Source organism: Neovison vison, chromosome 13 (genome assembly GCF_020171115.1).
Source record: "Neovison vison isolate M4711 chromosome 13, ASM_NN_V1, whole genome shotgun sequence".
NCBI classification, from domain to species: Eukaryota; Metazoa; Chordata; class Mammalia; order Carnivora; family Mustelidae; genus Neogale; species Neogale vison.
In genome coordinates, this window is record NC_058103.1 from 86991993 (window position 1) to 87010449 (window position 18457).

General features: G+C 56.1%; 1 protein-coding gene across 3 annotated transcripts in view; it reads right to left on the reverse strand.

Moving 5' to 3' along the window:
* The window catches only part of PAK6 (p21 (RAC1) activated kinase 6), a 36530-nt gene extending 19335 nt beyond the window's left edge, over positions 1-17195 (reverse strand). Inside the window, exons 1-3 of one of the 3 annotated variants that reach the window (XM_044230197.1) lie at positions 16471-17195; positions 15601-15683; positions 4053-4170 (exon numbers count right to left, since the gene is read on the reverse strand). The gene's annotated coding sequence lies outside the window, so the exon portion shown is untranslated. Of the gene's footprint in view, positions 1-4052; positions 4171-4761; positions 4915-15600; positions 15792-16470 lie in introns of those variants that run through there. The other 2 variants (XM_044230196.1, XM_044230198.1) reach the window with 2 other exon arrangements.
* Positions 17196-18457: the final 1262 nt, after the last annotated feature.

Here is an 18457-nt window from a genome sequence, read left to right on the forward strand (position 1 = left end):
CCATTCCAAGTGCTATGAAGCCAGAGTGGAAGGATACATGGGCTGCCTCTGAAGGAGGCTTGGTGGCTGCTTGTCACTACTGAATGCTGGCTTGGGGTGGCCCCAGAGTGTGGGGTTCCTGAGTTCCTGCTTGTAACCTCGGCTTACTCTCTTCCTTTCTAGGCTGTAGCATCTCCAGTGGTGGCCAGGTAATGGACCATTCCCCTCTGCCAGCTTCTCCAGGTAAATGAAGAGAGAAACAGTATCTGTTCTTGCTCAAGGGGCAATTTGAGGTATTTGTAGTAAATACCCACTCAGTCAGTCATCACTCAGGAAGTGCTTGGTGTAAGTACAAGGCCCTGGGCTGATCATATCAAAAACAGGCTCTGCTCCCCACCAGCCTATAAGGCAGGGCTGTTATTGTGCCCATTACACAGACGAGGAAACCCATGTTCACAGAGATCAAGGCATTGCCCAAGTAAAGCAGCAAAGAAGGGGAAGACCTGTGTCTGTCTGACTGATGTGAACGCTGCTGCAGGCAGCTGCCACCCTCCATCACCAGCCCCTGTCTCGTTCTCAGACCCATTCATGATGCTTTGGGAAGTCACTATTCTAGAAGCAAGATGCTGAGATAGAGGCCAGCCCCCTGCTTCCCTCCCTTCCATCCACCCATCCATCCATCCATCCTTCCTCCCTCCCTCCTTCCTTCCTTTTTTCTAAAAGTAGGCTCTATGCCCAGCATGGAGCCTGATGCGGGGCTTGAACTTACAACCCTGAGATCAAGACCTGAGGTGAGAACAGTAGTCAGACACCTAACTGACTGAGCCACCCAGGCAGGCACCACCCCTACCCCAAGCCCAAGTTCTAGAGTACTTAGAAAGGTACCTCCACTACTGCCACCATCCAGGCACAGAGTGGCCTAAAAAGGACCATGTCACCTCCAGAGCTGGGCCCTTCTTCTCAGAGATTTGTGGCTGGGTTGCCCGACCTCTTTGTGACCCACGTGGGAACTGTCATCCCACACCCACTTCTGTGAAGAATGATGGGCCTCACTGGACCCTGGCCGAGAATACCAGCCTTTCACTGAGGTGTTCTTATTGGCTGGGAATATTTTTCTCAAATGTTACTTTCTGGAGTTTGTTTAAATGTAAAAGTATGCTATTCATTTATTAATTCAATAAATTCATTTATTGTATATCAACTCTACTCCGGGTCCTAGGGAATGTGGTGGATACAACAAAATCCTGGGGCTCATGCAGTTTGGCTTGCTTTTCCAAATAGACGATGCTAGACCCCACCATCTGCCAGAAGATGCACGTGCACGTGCTTGGGGACCTGCTCATGGGGTCTAGCCTCTCCTCTGTCCCTGGTCAACTTTCAGTCACTCAGTGGCACTCCTAACAGGGACGTGCCTGTGGCCTGTTCCTGTGGCCTGCTAGAATGCGTTCAGTGATGGGGAGCTCCCCCCTTCTCCCTGAGGTCCCTGACCTCTGTCCCTCTGTCCCCTTGCTGCTCATCCTTTATATGGAGCTGATCTCTGTCCTCCCTCAGCCTCTAGCGGGGATCTGAGCCTGCCGGGTCTACCCCTCTTCACATGACATGAGTCAGGAGACTCCTTTCCTGGCTACTGAAGTCTCACCAGGGGGCAGGGCCTGAAGAGAATTTCATGTGCTTTTCTGCTCAATGGTCACCTGCAGGGTGGCTGGGTCCTAGACCCAGGCTGTGCCCCTCATTGTGACGGCTTGCGGGCCTCATAAGATCTGCGCAGAGCCTCTGTGCTGAAGTATGCGGGGTCCCCAGGATGCTCAGCAAGACCTTGAGGTTTCTTTGTCACCCTGGACTGGCCCAGAGAAAAGCTGAGTGTGCAGGGCACAGGACATTATGCTCATAAGCCAAAATGCCTCAGTTCCCTGCCTTTGTCACCATTCCCACACTACAGGTCTCAGCAAATCCCCAGGGGAGAGATAATGGGGCTGTTGTTGAAAAGAATATGATAATAAAGCTCATTCAATCTCTTGTGTCAACACTCCAGCTGAATGAGAGGCCAAAGAGCCAGGCTGGCCAGCCAGGAAGGTCAATATTGACTCAGGCCTGCCTCAGGCCCGCTCCAGCCTACCAGTGCTGTGCTGTGGTCCAGCAGTGGCCCAAGCCAGAGCAGCCCCTCTGATCCCTGTTCACTGCACTTAGAACCCACAGCAGTGGGCTCTCCCTCCCTGCACAGTACTATCTCCATGGCAAGAGTAAAGAATGGCCTTCCCAGGAGGGTTGTAGGCCAAGCACCTCTTCCCTTTCCCCAATTTTTAGCAGCCTCCACATGCAGAGGCCCGAGTTCTCATCACAGAGTCCTTAGAGCCTGGCCAGAAAGAGCCCCTCGAGTCCCCAGTTACAGGCTTAGGGCCCCTAACCACACTAAAAGATTACATTTCACAGCTCTTATTTTCGATATCTCCATTTTGTTCCCTCTTTCTGCTCACACTATTGTGAGACGGGTCAAACCTGCTTTACTGGAGCATCATAAAGATGACAGGTGGCCGGGGAGAGGACAGAGGAGACCAAAAAGGGAATATACACACACATACGGGTGTAAAGAGTGTGGCATATGTCAGATGCTGCGCTAAGGGCTTCTTAGAGTGCATTTAAGGGCCATAACCCTACAAGCTTGATATTATGAGCGCTGCTTTACAGGTGAAGAAACCAACGCTCGGAGAGAAAGGCTGTCTGAAATGGTAAGCGTGGAGCTTGTATTCAAACGCAGTGTATCTAAGCTTCTCTAATATGCTTGGTGCCCAGAGAAGTCAAACAACCTGCCCCAGGTCACACAGCCGCTGAGGGCAGGGCTAGGACTAGAAGCCTCAAGCCAGAGGCTCCCTGTGCCCAAAGCAGCCCTGTGGCAATGGTGTGTCTGGGCCTCCCACGGACGTGTGAGCACAGGTGACATGTACAGGTGTGTCCGGGTCTCCCACGGACATGTGAGCACAGGTGACACGTGCTGTCTCGGCCTCCACAGCTGGATCCTCTTCCAGAAATGGCCCCTTCTCCAGGCCACCTCACTACCTGCCCTCCACAGAACCCCTGACTTGACTTTATTCCCATGGCTTTGCTCTAACACCCCAGAGTCTCCCGCCACAGAGCCAGACCATTCTCAGAATTCTCCAGAATTCAGGGCTTGGGTAGTTCAACCTTTCCTAAGTAATAATTAGAGGCTGGAGAGGGGGCTCACAGCCAGGGCTGTCCAACATTTATTATTTAATCACTGGGACGTCTCACAACTATCCTCTGAGGCAGGCTTGATTGCCATGTTTTATAGGAGAGGACATTCAAGTTTGAAGAGACATAAAACCACTTGCTTGAGGAATAGAAGGCAAAGTCAGAATTTGAACCCAGCTCTTTCAATTCCAAATGTGTTCTCAGCTACTCTCCTATGTATTATGGTATATGCTGCAACCGTTCCAAAAGAGCCGAGCACAGACATAGGCTTGACCTCCCTCTCTTCCCCTGCCTAGAAAAAGAGACCAGGGGAGCCTAAAACACACCAGAAAAGGACATGACACAGAAAACACAGCCCACACCCCGAGAGCTCTTCAGGTCTTAGACCTTGGTGTTCCTAGCAGCATCTATATTCCAGATGGGGCCAGCTGCTCATCATCTGCAGGTGTGGGAAAAGCTGGATCCATTTTAGCAGGTTGGAGATGTGGGGAATGAGCTAGGAGGCAGGATGTGCAGAGCAGCACCTCTGCCTGGGGCTGCCTCCTGGCGGGCCCAGCACAGACACTGGGCCGGCTACTGCCCTTCCTGTTTGGGAGCGTCTTTCCCAAGCAAGAATTCAGGACAACAGGCTTGGTGACACCGTCTCGCCCCAGACAGGCATCACACCTGAGGCCAGCAGAGGCTGGGCCAGGGGCAGGCAGGGCATCTGCTGTGGGCTGGGCTGGGCTGGTGGAAGTTACAATGTCCATCCACTAAGGATGGAGAAACGGCACCTGGAAGGGACGACTGCCCCTTCCAGCCTTGTCCCTCAAGGAGGTCTGAGAAGGCTCCCCGACACCTTACCAGGCTGAAGCCTCCTCACTCACCTCCTGGCCGCCTTCCTCGCCTCCTCTTCCTCCCGACTCCTCACCCTTTCGTTGGCAGAGCTCTCAGGCACCGAGGAGAGGGAAGACTGAGGACCTTCCCTGGCCAGTCCTCCGAGGCCTGGGTGGAAACAGATGAGAAACGCATTGTGACAAATGTAGTAGGTGTCTCCCTGGATTTTGCGACTGGCCGGAATCCAGAGCATTCGGAACCGCCCCAGGCCTGCCTCCCGACAGAGCCACCATCTCAGGTACGAGGGGAGGTGGCGGGCTCCCCGCGCCGCGCACGGGGAGGAGGGGCCGTGGGCGCTGCAGGGCTTTGGGGCCCCTGTCTTCACCGCGCTCGTTCTTAGCGCGGCCACCAGCCCCACCTCGCAGGCTCCAGTGGGGCGCCCTCTGGGAAGCGAATCCCCCAGCCCCGCGCCCCGGCAGCCCAGCCAGCCCCGCCAGCCCCGCCAGCCCCGGTAGCCGGGCCGGAAGCGCCCGCGCACACGCGGAGGTCGGTCCCGGTCCCCGCGCTCAGGGCCCCTCCGCCCCGCGCCCTCCCCACGGCCGCTCCTGGGTGCACCGGGCGCCGGCCAGCCCTGAACTTTGGGGAATGAAAACCCAGGGAAAGGGGCCCGCGCGGGCGGGAGAGCTGTCGCCGCGTCCCGGGCCCCGTCCGGGGGGAGGGGGTCGCCGGTCTCCCGGGGTGGCGGGAGCACCCACCTACCCAGCGGGAAGTCCCTGGAGAGCTCGGGGAGGCGGCGGGAGCCGGGCCCGCCCTCCGCGGGAGGGACCTCGGCGGCGGCAACTGCGGAGAGAGGCCGTGCTGACTTGTTTGTGCAGCGCCGGCTTCACCTGGCCGCGAGTTTGATTTCAGGGTGTGGCCTCAGGTAGGACAGGGCGCACACAAAGCCCAGGAAAAGTCGCCGAGGGGTCCAGGGGCCGCGGCAAGGAGCCTCCTCGCCGGAGGGGCGCTCCCCACCCCCACCCTCTTGCTCGACCCTTTTCCTCTAATCCCTCGGCTCCAGCTCTGACCAGCCCTTTGCCTTGGGACCCTGATCCGGGTCGGGCCGTTGCGACCTGCTGGTGGCCCCTTGGCCCTTGAATGGCCGCGCAGGGGCCTGACCTGGATTATCCGCTGAGCTCCTCCCGCTGTAATTAACTCATTAATTTGCATTGCAGATGCACATCTGGAGGCCCGACTCCTCCTGGATTCCAGAGGTGCAGCGGGGCGAGGGCACCCACCTACATAGCTGGGGAGTCTCAGCCCAAGGCCTTAAACCTGACGTCTTGGTCTGTCTGTCCCATCTGGACCTGGCCCTGAGACAGTTTTGAGGAGTTCCCATGCGCGGGCAGGAAAGCCAGGATTTACAGAGGTTCAAACTGCCTTGTCAGACCTGGCTGCAATCTGCTAGCTTCTGCCCCAGAATTCCCACCCTCCCACCTCCCCACCAAGGGGATCTCTGGAAAAAAGAAAGCCTGCAGTCTCAGGGAATGGGCCTGGTGACAGAGCTGGCATCCCCTGTTTGTCCCCTGGAATGACCTGACCTGGGAGCACGAAGGTCATTCAGTGGGTCACTCCTGGCTGCATTTTACCCTGCTTCTTTTGAATTAGAGGGTAGAGATGCTGTGGGGGACAGGAAGGGCCACCTGTCTGTCCTTTTCCTAAACAAGTGAGCAGACCCTTGCTGTCCTAGACTTGGACCCCCGGGGAGGGCTGTATCCCACTTAGTACTGAGGGAATTCTGGCATGGAAATTCCAGTGTATCTAGCCCTTGAGTGGCTGCCCCCAGTGGCTGGTTGACTACCAATGTCACAGTGGGGACTGAGTCCAGTGCTGAGATTTTCGCCCTTGTTGGTGGCCTCAAACTTTCATTATTGAGTTCACCATTGCCAAGTCTTGTCTTTATTCACTGATTCTTTAGATCAATGCAATTTCTAGATAAAGCATTTGCATATGGGCACTATTGCTTATGAATGATCTGCTCTAGGCTCCTGCCAAACCTAGCTAAGGTGGCTAGGGGGAAGTCGCCAGCTCAGAACTCCTGTACCCTGTGTGGCTACACCACAGCCCCCCCACCCCGGGGAAAGTATGGTGGTGGAGATGCTGTCCCTGGTGAGCCCTAGGTTAGTGGTGTGGAAGCTGGGCAGCTCAGGGCAGGTCCTTTGCCTGCCTCCAGACACTCATACTTACATTTAGTCTCTGCTCCTTTCCTTGCCCTCTGCCTCCCTTTCTCCTATTTACATCTTTCCCAAGAGGGTTCCTTCACTTTCCTCTGACAGGACCTGATCCTGTGAGCCAACCCCTGACCTCCTGTGGCCCCTCAGGAAGCTGCCTGCTGACCCTAGGCTCAGGGGGCCATGTGGGGAGGGGGTAGCAGGTACAAGGTGACTTTCCCCACAGAGTAGGTACCTAGCTATGTAGGAATGCTGGCTCAGTGCTGGCTACCAGGAGCAGGTTGTGCTGGGTGTGAGGGCTTGGGAAACTGGTTGCTGAGGATTTTAGATGAACCAGGAACAAAGCTAGAATGAACAGCATGACGTTGTTGAGCCTAGATTGAACACCCTAAATTATTTTTTACTGACTCACAAATGCACACATGAATTATTTTCTTTTAATACAAATAACTTAAAAAAATACAAACAACTTATATACCAACACCGGCTCTCCAAGCAGTACTCTTGACCTGTTGAACTATGAAAAAGTGTGTCTGATCATTAGAATATTATCAGAATTGAACTGGTATTTAATTTGATTTGAATCTAGGCTTGGGTGTCCCAGAAAGACTACTAGACAAGTCTCATCCTCACCCTGTAGGAGTGACTCTAGGAAACCATGAGGTCCTTTGGGAGCAGAGGTGGGTTTGGGGCCTCAAGAGAGGCAGGGATTCTCAAATACAACTGGCCTGGGAGGTAATGAATCCCCTATCACTGGAGGTATTCAAGAACCCAGATAACTATCAGTCAGATACACTGGAGAAAAGGTTTTCATACTGGATACTAGGCAAGACTAGGGGACCTCTTGGGCTGATACCAACCCCAAGTCTCTGCATGTCTAATTCCATCTACAGGTGGGTCTGCTGCCCTGTGTTGGATGACCTTGTGCAAAATGGGACAACTGGCATGTGAAGATTGGGTTCTCAGTGATTAAGTGTGGCAGGTGAATTCCCTCCCCCACCCCCTGCACTCCATCCTCTTCTGACCTACGCACCAACTCAGCCTTGCCCAGGCAGTGGCAGGAACAGTCTGGGGGACAGTGTCTCCTCCAGCAGCCCTATGCCTCCCTCTGGCCCTGTTCCCAGGTGGCAGTGCTGAGCATGAGGACAGGGACCAGGTATAGCCTTATTTGAAGAGGCCTCCTACTTGTCCATGCACTGCCATTCTGCAGAGGGGACAGGAGCTCTGTGCAGGAACCCTGACAACTGACATTTCGCCGTGGGGGACACCGCTGGAGCCTCTCCAGCTCTGGGGCACTGGCCAGCAGTACCGTCTGAGAAGGCAGAGGAACAGGGCGGGTACGGTATGCCCAGCTAGCTCTCTCTCAGCCTTTGGCTGTTGGGGCCTGTTGGAACATCCGAGCACCTCTAGCCAGGGCTGAGAGCCCAGATTAGGGCCAAAGAGGAAAGATACACATCTGCTGTGGTTTAGAAACAAAAACACATTATCCTTTCCCTGTACCTTTCTGCTCCATGCCTTGAGAATCTTCCTGGGGATCAAGAACTGCTGACAGGCTCACTTACTCCTTCCAGGGCTCCTTCCTCCGGGTGACTCTGCCCTCCTCTAGTAACCGAACTAGTAATGCCTGCCAGTGAGTATTTACACTTGTCTCCCTCAAGTCTTCACAACAGCCCTGGCACAGAAGCCCTATACTATTATAGTCTCACTTTGCAGGTGAGGAAACAGGCTCTGAGTGGGTGAGGAACTAGTTCAAGGCCTTGTAGTCACTGAAAGGCAGAGCCAGAATCTCAGCCCTGCTGTATCTGCCCTCAGCTTGTGCTCTGATCCGGGCTCTTCAGAGGTCCCTGGTTCCAAGGACTGTCGGATATGACTTGACCATGTCGGATAGGACTTGACCATGTGGGGTCAGGTCAGGAAACAGCTGGCAAGGGTGGGGGAGAATGTTGGCCTCCTTGTGTCAACTCTGACCACCACCCAGGAAGGGTGGGTCACGTGACATAGAGTGTTCGTGGGGAATGTTGCTCCCTCATTTCTGACAAGGGCATGAGGGCCCCTGCATGACAAGTGGGTATGTGGGGCAGGGAGGCCTCCGTTTCTTCCACCCTGTCCCTGAGCTCCCTGCTAGGAGCCAGGCGCAAGATTTTGCCAGTCATGAAGTCCCTGCAGCAAGCCATCTGGCCTTCACAGACCTAGACCAGGCTGGGCGCTCTCAGACCCGCATGCACGCCGCTGGGCCAGTGGGCCCTGGCGCACCCACTTGCTACCTGGCTGGAGGAACTCCTGGAGTCTGGGTCCCAGGAGGGGTAGCCGCTCACTCAGCCTGTAGCCCTCAGCCCCAAGAGAGAGGCACACTTGGGAAAAGACCCCTTCCTCTTCCTCTCCTCCGGGGTGCCCGATACCTGTCCCTTCCTGCTCGTGGGGCAGCCTGGGCCAGTGCCTCTCACCTGATGGGATCACCTGTCTGTTTGCTGATGGGGCCGAGAGGCAGGTGCAGACTTCTGAGGGTCTGGGAGTATGAATGGAGGGAGCCGACACTGCCAAGCCCTTGGGGCCCTTAGGCGGGAGAAAGGTGGGCAGTGTGGCTGGAGAGACCCAGGGATATTGCAGGATTGGAGCCCTGTGCCTCTCTAGGCTTCCAGCATATCTCAGTCTCTTGATGTGCATAACAGGGCAGATGGTGTCCTTCTCTCTTGGGAAGGAGATAGAATGGCGAGGCTAGAGCCTTGGGGTACCAGAGTCCCGAGGACCTGTCCCAGGCAGCGTGAGAGATTCTTGACCTCCGGCCCTCACAGCTACTAAAGCGACCCAGGCAGAAACTCCCCTCCCCTAGGCTGTGTGCACACACAGCTGCTACAGGGAAGCAGTAAGAGCCCAGTGTGGGGGCTTCAGGGGCAGAAGCCCTGGGTTCTTCCAGGGGAAACTCACGGCTATGTCAACTCATGGTCTATCCACCACAGATCCCAGAGAGAGAACACTAGCCCCAGGTGGCAGCCCCACCTGGACCCAGTTAGGTGTTTGGGAAAAGCTTCTGGGACTCACCTGCCCAGCGGCTGGACAGATGTGTCCTTATGCCATGCTGAACCTCAGCGGAGGTGAGCCATACCCAGAGGCCTCCAGGCATCTCATCTGCCTTTTCCTCAAGTTCTGCATCTGTATTAGATTTCCTGTGCCCCTGGGACCACAGAGGCCTGTCCTCCCCGGGTGCAAACTGCCCCTGGGAGCTGAGCTGGCCTGATAGCCCTAAGCGGCCCAGGGATGTGGATGAGCTCTCAAATGTGGGGGCCACTGTCCACCCACCTCACAGGGCTGAAGCAGGGACAGAGCCAGAGGCTGTGACACACCCTTCCCGGCTTCATGGGGGTAGGGGCTACCCGGGGCGGGGTGCTGGAAACAGAAAGGGCCACCTACCTGCCAAGGGCACTCGTTTTAGAAACATGATGAATTCATTTAATATCTTCTCACTGTGATTGCTTTGTGCCCTTGCTCTTAATGGGCTCCAAAGCTCCATCCAGATGTCTGTTGCCGGTAGTTTCACTCTCTGGCTGGCATCTTTGCTGGCAGAACTAACAGCTGGAAGCTGCTTGGATGGAAACCCTTCATTGTCCTCCCTCTCTCTTCTGAGCCTCTCGCAGTTGTCCCTGGTCTAAGGTTGGGTCAGGCCCATGTCTGTCACCCAGGCCCTGGGTCCCAGGGCCTGAGGACAGGTGAGTTGGGGGAGAGCAGAAGGCTGTGTCTGACCAGGTGAGGGTAAGGCCAGAGCCCCAGGGAAGGGAAGAATCTGAGAACACATGCTATTGGTCTCCTAAGCCCCATCCGCAACCCTCTGGGGGTCAACACCTTAGCTCTGGATGTGCCAAGTTCACACATTCCGGGCTGTAGTGCTCCCAGAATTCTGCATTCTGCATCAGCCCTGGGTCAGTGTTAGAAGGCATGACCTGTCTAACTCATGGGTGGGCTCATGTTTAGAGGGGCCTGGAGGGCCCAGGAAGCTACTGCCATCCCTTTGTGGGGGCTTTCCTGCCTTGTTCTCTGGCTCATGCTTTGACTACCCCAGGGATGGTGCCTAAGGGAACTTGATATGAACATGGACATGAGAGGGGTCCTAGTGTGCACTGCCATCCTCATTAGTGGCTGGGATGATGGCCTTCATCAGGATGAGGGACTGTGTGAGGCCAGCTCCTCCTGTCTGACTCTCCTCTCCTCCACGGGAGCTCTGCATGCAGGCTAACTCCTGGCCTTGCCTTCTTGCCTCTGGGCCTGGCTTCATCCCTCCCCAGGGTATGGGACCCCATGGATCTGGATCCCAGACATACTGTCTTCCAGCAAGACCCACCATAACAGAAAATAAAAGTTTTCTAGTCCAGCTTGTGCCTGGTGACAGGGTGACCGATGACAGGCGACAGGCCTCCTGCTTCTGGGATTTAACCTCTGGTGATGGCCGTTGGCCATTTAATTTCCTGCCTGGGGTCACAGTATATACTGGTGAAAAGACCACCGGAAATAAAGGGTCTCCTATGGGCCGCATCTGAATTCTGCCCCAGAATCTCTTTCATTCCTAGATACCTTCATCATTGCTTTCTTCTTTGGCTTAAGACACCGCCAGCCTTACGGCTAAAAGGTAAAATGCTTTGTGGGACAAGGAGAACATAAATCAATCCATTTACGAATGAGCTGGGTCCATTTATCAGAGAGAATCTGGGAAGGAGGCTGGGGTGGGCTGGGGTGGGACAAAGCCTCTCCTTGGGGGCCACTGAGGAATGAACTTGGGCTGAGCTGGGGCTGCACGCTAACAAGGTGCAAGGGGGAGGGCGGCAGGGGGCAGGTGTGGCAGGGCTGGACCCCTATTGGGGCAGGAGGCACAGACAAGCATCAGGACCTGTCTGGCCTCTTAGTGTATTGGGCCGCGCTCTCTCCTCAAGCCATCAGGTTACACGGCAGCTTTTTTCCTGCCCCTGCTTTGGGGGGCACCTTGAATGCTGCTGCTGACAGAAGGGCAGCCTGGGTAGTAAGGGGGTATAGGACTGGGAGGTGGGGACCCCCAAGACCTGAAACCAAGGCTCTGCCTCCAGCTATCTGTGTGATCTCTGGACCCAATTTCCTTCTCTGGGCCTCTGCTTCCCTTTATAAAATTAAGGGGCTTGATTAAACATGCTTAGGGAATCCTTTTGACTTGAAGGTGCTATGACCCTACAAGGCAGTGAGCTACTTTCGAGGGCAGTCCTTTCCTCCTTTGCACCCCACCTCCCTGACCCCAGACTGGGCTCTGGCTGCCCGTGAGGCCATGGAATAAATGGTCCTCTGCTCCCGCTCCCTTCTGTGCCTTCCTGTGCAATTCCTCATTGGAAGCTAAAAGAAAGAAGATGGAGGCTGGAGGCTCCAGGCCAGGAAGCTGAAGCAGAGAACCAGTCCTCCCAGTTTTAACCCCGCAGCTGCTCCTACAGCCTTCAGGAGGGGGGCAGGCCGGCAGGCAGCAGGCAGCAGGCAGCACCTTAACTTACCTTGAGTAAAGGTGACTGGGTGGTTGCTATTTGCCCCCCGGGGGCGAGGGGTGGAGCGGGCTGGACTGGTCCTGGGTGCTGGGATGGAAGACCAGAACAACTCACTAGCTGACCTGAGGTTTCCGGACCTGCTTCCCTGAGCACCTGGAGGTCCCTCTCTCCACGTCCTAAACAGCCTGACTGTGCACGAGAACCCAGATCTGCCTCCACCTGCTCAGCCAGCAGCCCCCGGGGGCTGGAGTGCTCTGAGACTTGGGCAAATCAGAGCCAAGCAGAAAGACGCCAGCATTTGCTGACTGAGGCAGCCCTTCAAGGAGGGAAGGTTGCCACAGAAAACCCACAGGTGGGGACGCCTGGGTGGCTCAGTTGGTTAAGCGCCTGCCTTTCACTCAAGTCATGATCCCAGGGTCCTGGGATCGAGTCCCGCCTTGGGCTCCCCGCTCAGCGGGGAGTCTGCTTCTCCCTCTCACAGTGGGGAGTCTGCTCGCCCTCTCACTCTCCCTCTGCGGGCTCTCTCTCTTTCAAATAAATAAAATCTTAAAAAAAACCAACAAACAACCCACAGGTGTGCAAAAAATGTCATTGTCTTCCTTCTATGAAGACCTGGTTCTCTGCACTGGCTGATGTGTTACAATGAGGTTTTATAGAAAATGCCGGCCAGCATGGGTATCCCTTTGCTGGGACTGTTGTGGCCCCATGCAGTTACAGGGGAACCAGAACCCATTTTTTGCATGCTAATTGCTCCCCCTGCATACAAAAGTATGTCAGACTTTGTTCTTGTTCTTTCAGGTGAAGAGAATCTGGGATTACCTTTCCCAAATCCAAAGAACAGATAACTTTGGCAAAAAAAAGCATAAAGTCTCTTGAGTCTGAACCTTATGGTTCCTGGGCATTTCGAAGTCACCTGCCAGACTGATTGAGAAGCCCCCTGTGGTCTTCGGTCTGGCCCCCTGCATGCAGCCCCTCCAGGTTTGTGCTTCAGGTGGGGCTCATGAGTATATAGTTCCTCAATGAATCAGGGCCACCCTGTGATAAAATTCCAGACTCGAAGAGGGGATCAGCCTCTTGATTCCTTCCTTGTCTCTGGCCTGTTCTAAGTCCTTAAGACCTGAAACTAGACCCCCGCCGGAGAAGGCAACTCTCAACAGACTCAAGTCATTCCTTAGAGAAACTCAGCGGCAGGCGATTTGCTCTCCAGGAAAACCTGGAGCCGGTGCTGCTTTGCTTCCCCGCCTTCTCCCTCTTCTTGCATTTGTCTGTCTCCCTGAGCCCGCATCCTCTGCCCACTGCTGTTCACACCACTTCTTTCTTTGCCTTCCATTCCCAACGAATCTGTTTTTGTCCATCTTTTTTAAGTTCTGTGTTAAGATCCATCTCCCAGTGGTGGTCTAAATTTATGAATTCGCTAGACTGGATGGGTCACGGAGGACAGCTCCAGCCAGGAGTCTGGGGCTCAGGGTGGAGAGAAAGAACGCCACCACCCCGTGGCTGGCTGATCAACGCTTGGTAGCTCAGCTGGTTTCTGGTGGGCTCGGCTCCACGTTCAGCTTCCCTTTCCACTCCTCTGTTAAGAGCTGTTAGCTCCCCAGGGGAAGGGCTGGGTCCTTCATGTATCAGCACTTTCCCCCACCACCTGTCCCCACCACCTGGGCGTTGTACTTAGGAGTCAGGCAAGCCCTGTTCCCTCCCTGCAAGCCAGGGAGCCAGGACCAGGAGCCAACTGCCATCTCCACGTGCTGCCTTGACCCTACGTCTTGCCAAGAACAGACTAGTCAAGTTCCTCTTTATCTCACATCTCCTGCTGTCTCACCTTAGCCCTGAGGGGGCCCTCAAGCAGAGCTCAGAAGGGGACAGCTGCTTCCAGTCAGTGTGCTCTCCCCGGGCAACAGGGCCAACTTGGCTTCAGGAAGTGGAGTTCTTTCTGCCTCCAAAGCAGCTCCTCCTTCCAGGCTCCATTCTAACCTGTAGGCTATGCCTGTTTATAAGGTTTGCCAGCAACCTTCCTACTGCCTAAGGCAGTCCTGAATCCTGGGTCTTCCCTTTGGCGGTGTGGAGGGTCTCCTACAGGAAGGGCCCTGCTCAGGCCACCGGACAGTGCACCCAGGACGCTGTGTGTTAGAAGCATCTCTGGGGGCGCCTGGGTGGCTCAGTTGGTTAACCGTCTGCCTTCGGGACAACGTCTGCCTTCCGTTAATCGTCTGCCTCCTGCTCAGTGGGAGTCTGCTTCTGGTTCTCCCTCTCCCTCTGTCCTTCCCCCTCCTCGTGCTCTCTCTCTCTCTCACTCTCTCTCAAATAAATAAAATCTCAAAAAAAAAAAAAAATCCAGAAGCAGCATCTGGGGGACTGTTTGGGTAAGGGGCACAGTCTCTCAGTGTCTCTACCTCTTTCCTGCCCAGGCTGCCTCCCACAGAGGTGGGCAGGTGTAAGAAAGCCAGTCATCCAGAGCCCTCCCTGAGCCCTCTTAAAAACCCAGGCAACCTTTTCTCCTCCTGTCCGTCCTGCCCCTCCTGTCCCCAGTGCCCTGGCCTCTATCTTCTGCTTTCTCCTCGCCCAGGCAGCTGGTGTGCTCTGTGTCTGCCCTCCTTAGTCTCTGCCACTCTGCCCCTAGCTGGTGACCAGCAGCTGCTCAGCTCTGCATATGTGCCCAAGGCTTGGCATCACCTTTTGCAAGGAAGCAAATACTCTTACAGCTGGGTCGTTTTCCTCATACTGGAGCCAGGTGTAGGGATCAATTGCAAGGGATACATTTAGGATTCTATCTGGACCACAGTCCCATGTGCTCCTCCAGGACCGAGGGCATTCTTGGTCATCCTTGGGAATTGTGCTGAGTGAGCTTTGCTGTGTCTAGAGCCCTCAGACCTGCCTGCACCTTCCCTGTGCCTGGTACATCCCAGAGAGCTCAGCTCACAAGCAATCAGTCTGTCTTTGGGTGACTAGAAGGTCTGTGCAGTCCCCACACTCCCACCTTGTGCCCATTCTCGGGTGTGCAGTGCAAAGCATTTCACCCCAGTTGGGTGTTTCCAGAAGCCTTGCTCCTGGTGCCAAAACCCTCTGGGCTAGGCACGCCTGTCCATAGGGTTCCCAGGTTTGCCACTCCTAAGCTGCAGAGGAGACCCCTTGCTTGGCCCGAAGGCCTTATTCCTAACTCGATGAGCTTCTGTGGAGCTGAGTCCATCCTGGAGCCCTGTTTCTACCAGAACCAGCTTAGGGAAAGACCCTCAAGCAGGACCCTCCAACCTTGCTGTGGGACACCAGGGAAAGAACAAACTGTGTACACTGGATTTGTCTGGCTTCTCGGTGAGGCCCCAGCACTTTAAACCCCAAATTCAGTGGGTTTGACCCCGTGGAGCCAACCAGGTCATTAACCCTGCAGCCCAGCTGGGGAGCCTGAGGCCTGTGAGAAGGGCTGGTGCTCAGCCAGGCAGCCCCCCTTGAACCTGACCTGATGCCAAGTTTCAGAGTCGGAACCTCTGCCAGGTCAAACTCTGCATCAGGGCGTGACTGGGAGCTGGGTCCCAGCAATGCTCCATAAATATTTGTTGGATGACTAGTTGAGCGGAGTATCCCAGAGGTGGTGGGGTGAGAAGGGCCTCCCTGAGGGGCATCCCGGGGGCCCCACACCAGCTCTGCAGGGCAGGAGGGGGAGGTAAAGGCAGGAATAGCAGAAACAAGCCTTTTTTCCTCCACCCGGGAAGCCAGACGCCAGCTTAAAAGGGGCTGTTTCCAAATGAACCAGGAAAGGCGGCAGCAGGTCTGGTGGGGTGTGGGGGCTCCTTGTCCTAGAAACCCGCAACCTCTGGCCCTGTCCCGGGCGCTGAGCAGCCCGGACGCTTGGGTCCCCCCAGCCCTGCCTGTGGAGCCCGAACCCACCGCGGCCGCAGGAACCTTACCGTGGCCACTGCTGGGGGACTGCCGGGCCTCAAGCTCCTCACTGCGGGCTGGTGCTTGTCTCTAGCCCAGGAAGAGGCACTCCCTTTAGGCAGGAGAGGAGAAAAAGGAAAAGAAGGAAACCTCAGTGCTTTGCTCGCCGAGCCGCTTCTCCTGAAGGCTCCTGGTTGGTGTCGTCCTGCCTCTGCGGGCACACAGCCTTCCTCCCCCTGATGGCTTACTCACCGGTGTGCCCGTGAGGCTGCCAGCTCCACGGGGGCGGCCTGGGGGGGGGGGATGCGGCGGGAGGTGGCCCACGCCCCTCTGCCTGACACACTGGAGCATGCTCTGTGGGGACTGGGGGGCTCCAGGGGCCAAGCTGTGTCCCCAGCTGGGTCCTGAGTGTGGGGAAGCCATGTCCCGGCCCACCCCTGTGCAGGGAATGTGTCCCTGTGGGCTGGCCAGAGGACACACTTAGGTGCTGGCTGGCACTACACGGGCGAATGACGGAATTCCTTGGGTGGAGGCTGTCAGAAGAGGGGGTGGCCAAGGCTCAGTCTGGCCCCCTGGCAGGTTGGCTTCCATCCTTGGGCTGCCCCTCTGGACCATTCCCTACTTGGAAATCCTCCCAGGTCTCTGTCTTGGGGGCTCAGAGAGGGCCGGGCCTGTCTGAGCTGGAGCTTCATCCCGTTTAGGCTGGGTGCCTCGTCGTCCTTTTCCACAGCACCCACATCAGGGCCTGGGTGGGCCCAGCATCAGTTAGGACAAAGTGCTGCCAAGTCCCCCCCCCCCCCCCCCCGCGGTCCCCAGCCCTCTGTCCTCAGCTGAGGGTGTGGGGGGGCATGCACACTCCCACACACACTTGGGGCCACACCCATTACAGAGCCACCTACCTGCCCAGGCCAGCCTAAGCCAATCCAGCCTTGCTCTTCAAACGCCACTCTGACCCTACAAGCCACTCGTGTACAGCGGTGTCCTGTGGGAGGTGAGTTCAAAGCCAGCCCGGGAGGACTCCAGTTAGCACGGACCAGTCTCCCCTTCTCTCCTGACACCTCCAGAGGACACGGCAGCCCGATCACCATATCTGCTATTGCACTTGGCCAGCTGGCATCTCTCTCCTGGAACCTCGGCCCCCCACTGCATCTTCCATATCCTTACGGGGTGGCAGCGGATTGCTGATAGGTCCCATCTTCCTCAGAGCCCCAAGGAGAGAGAGGAGAACTAGAAGGGGCGGGACCCAGGTGCAGCTCCGAGTTTTCAGCTCCCAGAGCAATCAGACGCAAAAGGGAAGGAAGAAATCCCAGGCCAGCAGGTGACTCAGTGCCGGTGGGCCGGCTTAGTCACCTGGATGGCTGCTCCCAGCTTCTGGCACATAAAGGCCGGTGCCCTCCCCCAGCTGCTGTCAACAGCAGGGCTGTCAAAGGGAGTGTGGCCTTGGCCCGAGAGAGCCAGCTGGCCCCGGGCTGCCTGGCAGGCTGTACTGGGAGCGGGAGCGAGCTCCGGCCTCCTTTCCAGCCGCAGCGTGCCCCTCCTCCCCCACGCACCCAGGCTCACTTTGGGATTTCTCCATTAAATCCTCAGGCAACGACCTGCTCGTTTGGGGCGCCGAGCTGCTCCAACGTTGCTTGGCAATTTTGATATCGTCGGGGGTTGCTATGGGGAGGAGGGTGATGTCATTGACACAAAAAACCCACTGAATTTACAAATCAGCTGGGGCTGGAGCTATTTATAAAAACACGTTTTTCCCTGCCTTCCTTTACTGAGGGGGAGGGAAAGGAAGGGCTGCTTGCCAGGCTCGGTGGAAGCCTCCCCCAGCCTGAAGAAGCCAGACACCCCCCCCCACCCCTCTGCAACCCCCACGCTCTCCCCTACGCCACAGAACTGGCTGGCCCCGGCCACAGCTGGGCTGAATGCCCCTTTCAGGGTCTCAGCTGGTGTCGGCATGAAGGGCACCAGGAGGACGGCACACGGTGGGTGCTGGGCAGCAACACCAGCTTCCTGGGTGGGCAGGGGCCAGAAGCCAGCCACTCAGCCGGACTGTTTAGAGCCAGGGGGATGTGCAGGTCGGCAGCTTGAGCCCCTCTGAGTGCCTGCAGGCCAGCTCCCCTGAATACACCAGGGGGAACCTGGCCTTCCAAAACGCACTCCTGGTTTCTGAGCCTTGCTGTATCCTTCCCTAGCTCCTTTTCTCCTCCCAGTGTCCAACGGGGGGGCCCCCAAGTCCCCCAGTTTTGGCCACCTGCTCTTTTCTCACCACACTCGCTGAAACACCATCTTGTCCGTGGTGTTGACTGTCAACCTGGGCAGGCTCTCCCAAAACTCGTGGGCTGGTGGAGACTGCTGTTCTCCTTGCCCATCCTTCCCAGCCCTAGGCCCTTACATCCAAGGTGGCACTAGGTTGCTCACGTTATTTTTGAGAACACTTTCATAAATCTCCCAGAGTGAAGCAATGTGGTATCTGGTTAATATCTGGTATCTGGTAGCAGATTCTGAGTTTCCACAGTCCTGAGTTCAAATCCCAGCTGTTGATGATCAGCTGAGTGACCTTTGGCCTGTGATTTAACCAGCTGGACTCAATTTCCTCATCCACAAAATGGGGATGCTTTCACCTCCCTCCTAGGGCTGTGGGAATTAAATGAGCAAAGCTCCTGGCATAGGGACTGCTCATCCTGAAAGCTCAATAAACATTAATCTTTGTCTCTACTTTCATGACTGTGTTTTTTTGTCGCTTGTCCTTAGCCACCCACCAAAGGGTGGTGGGTTCACCTTCTAAAACCATGACCCCCCACCCCCCACCCCATCCCCTCATGAGCTAAGGTCACAAGCTGCACAGACACTTCGACTGAACTGCACAATACTGGACCTCATGGCATTAAGCAC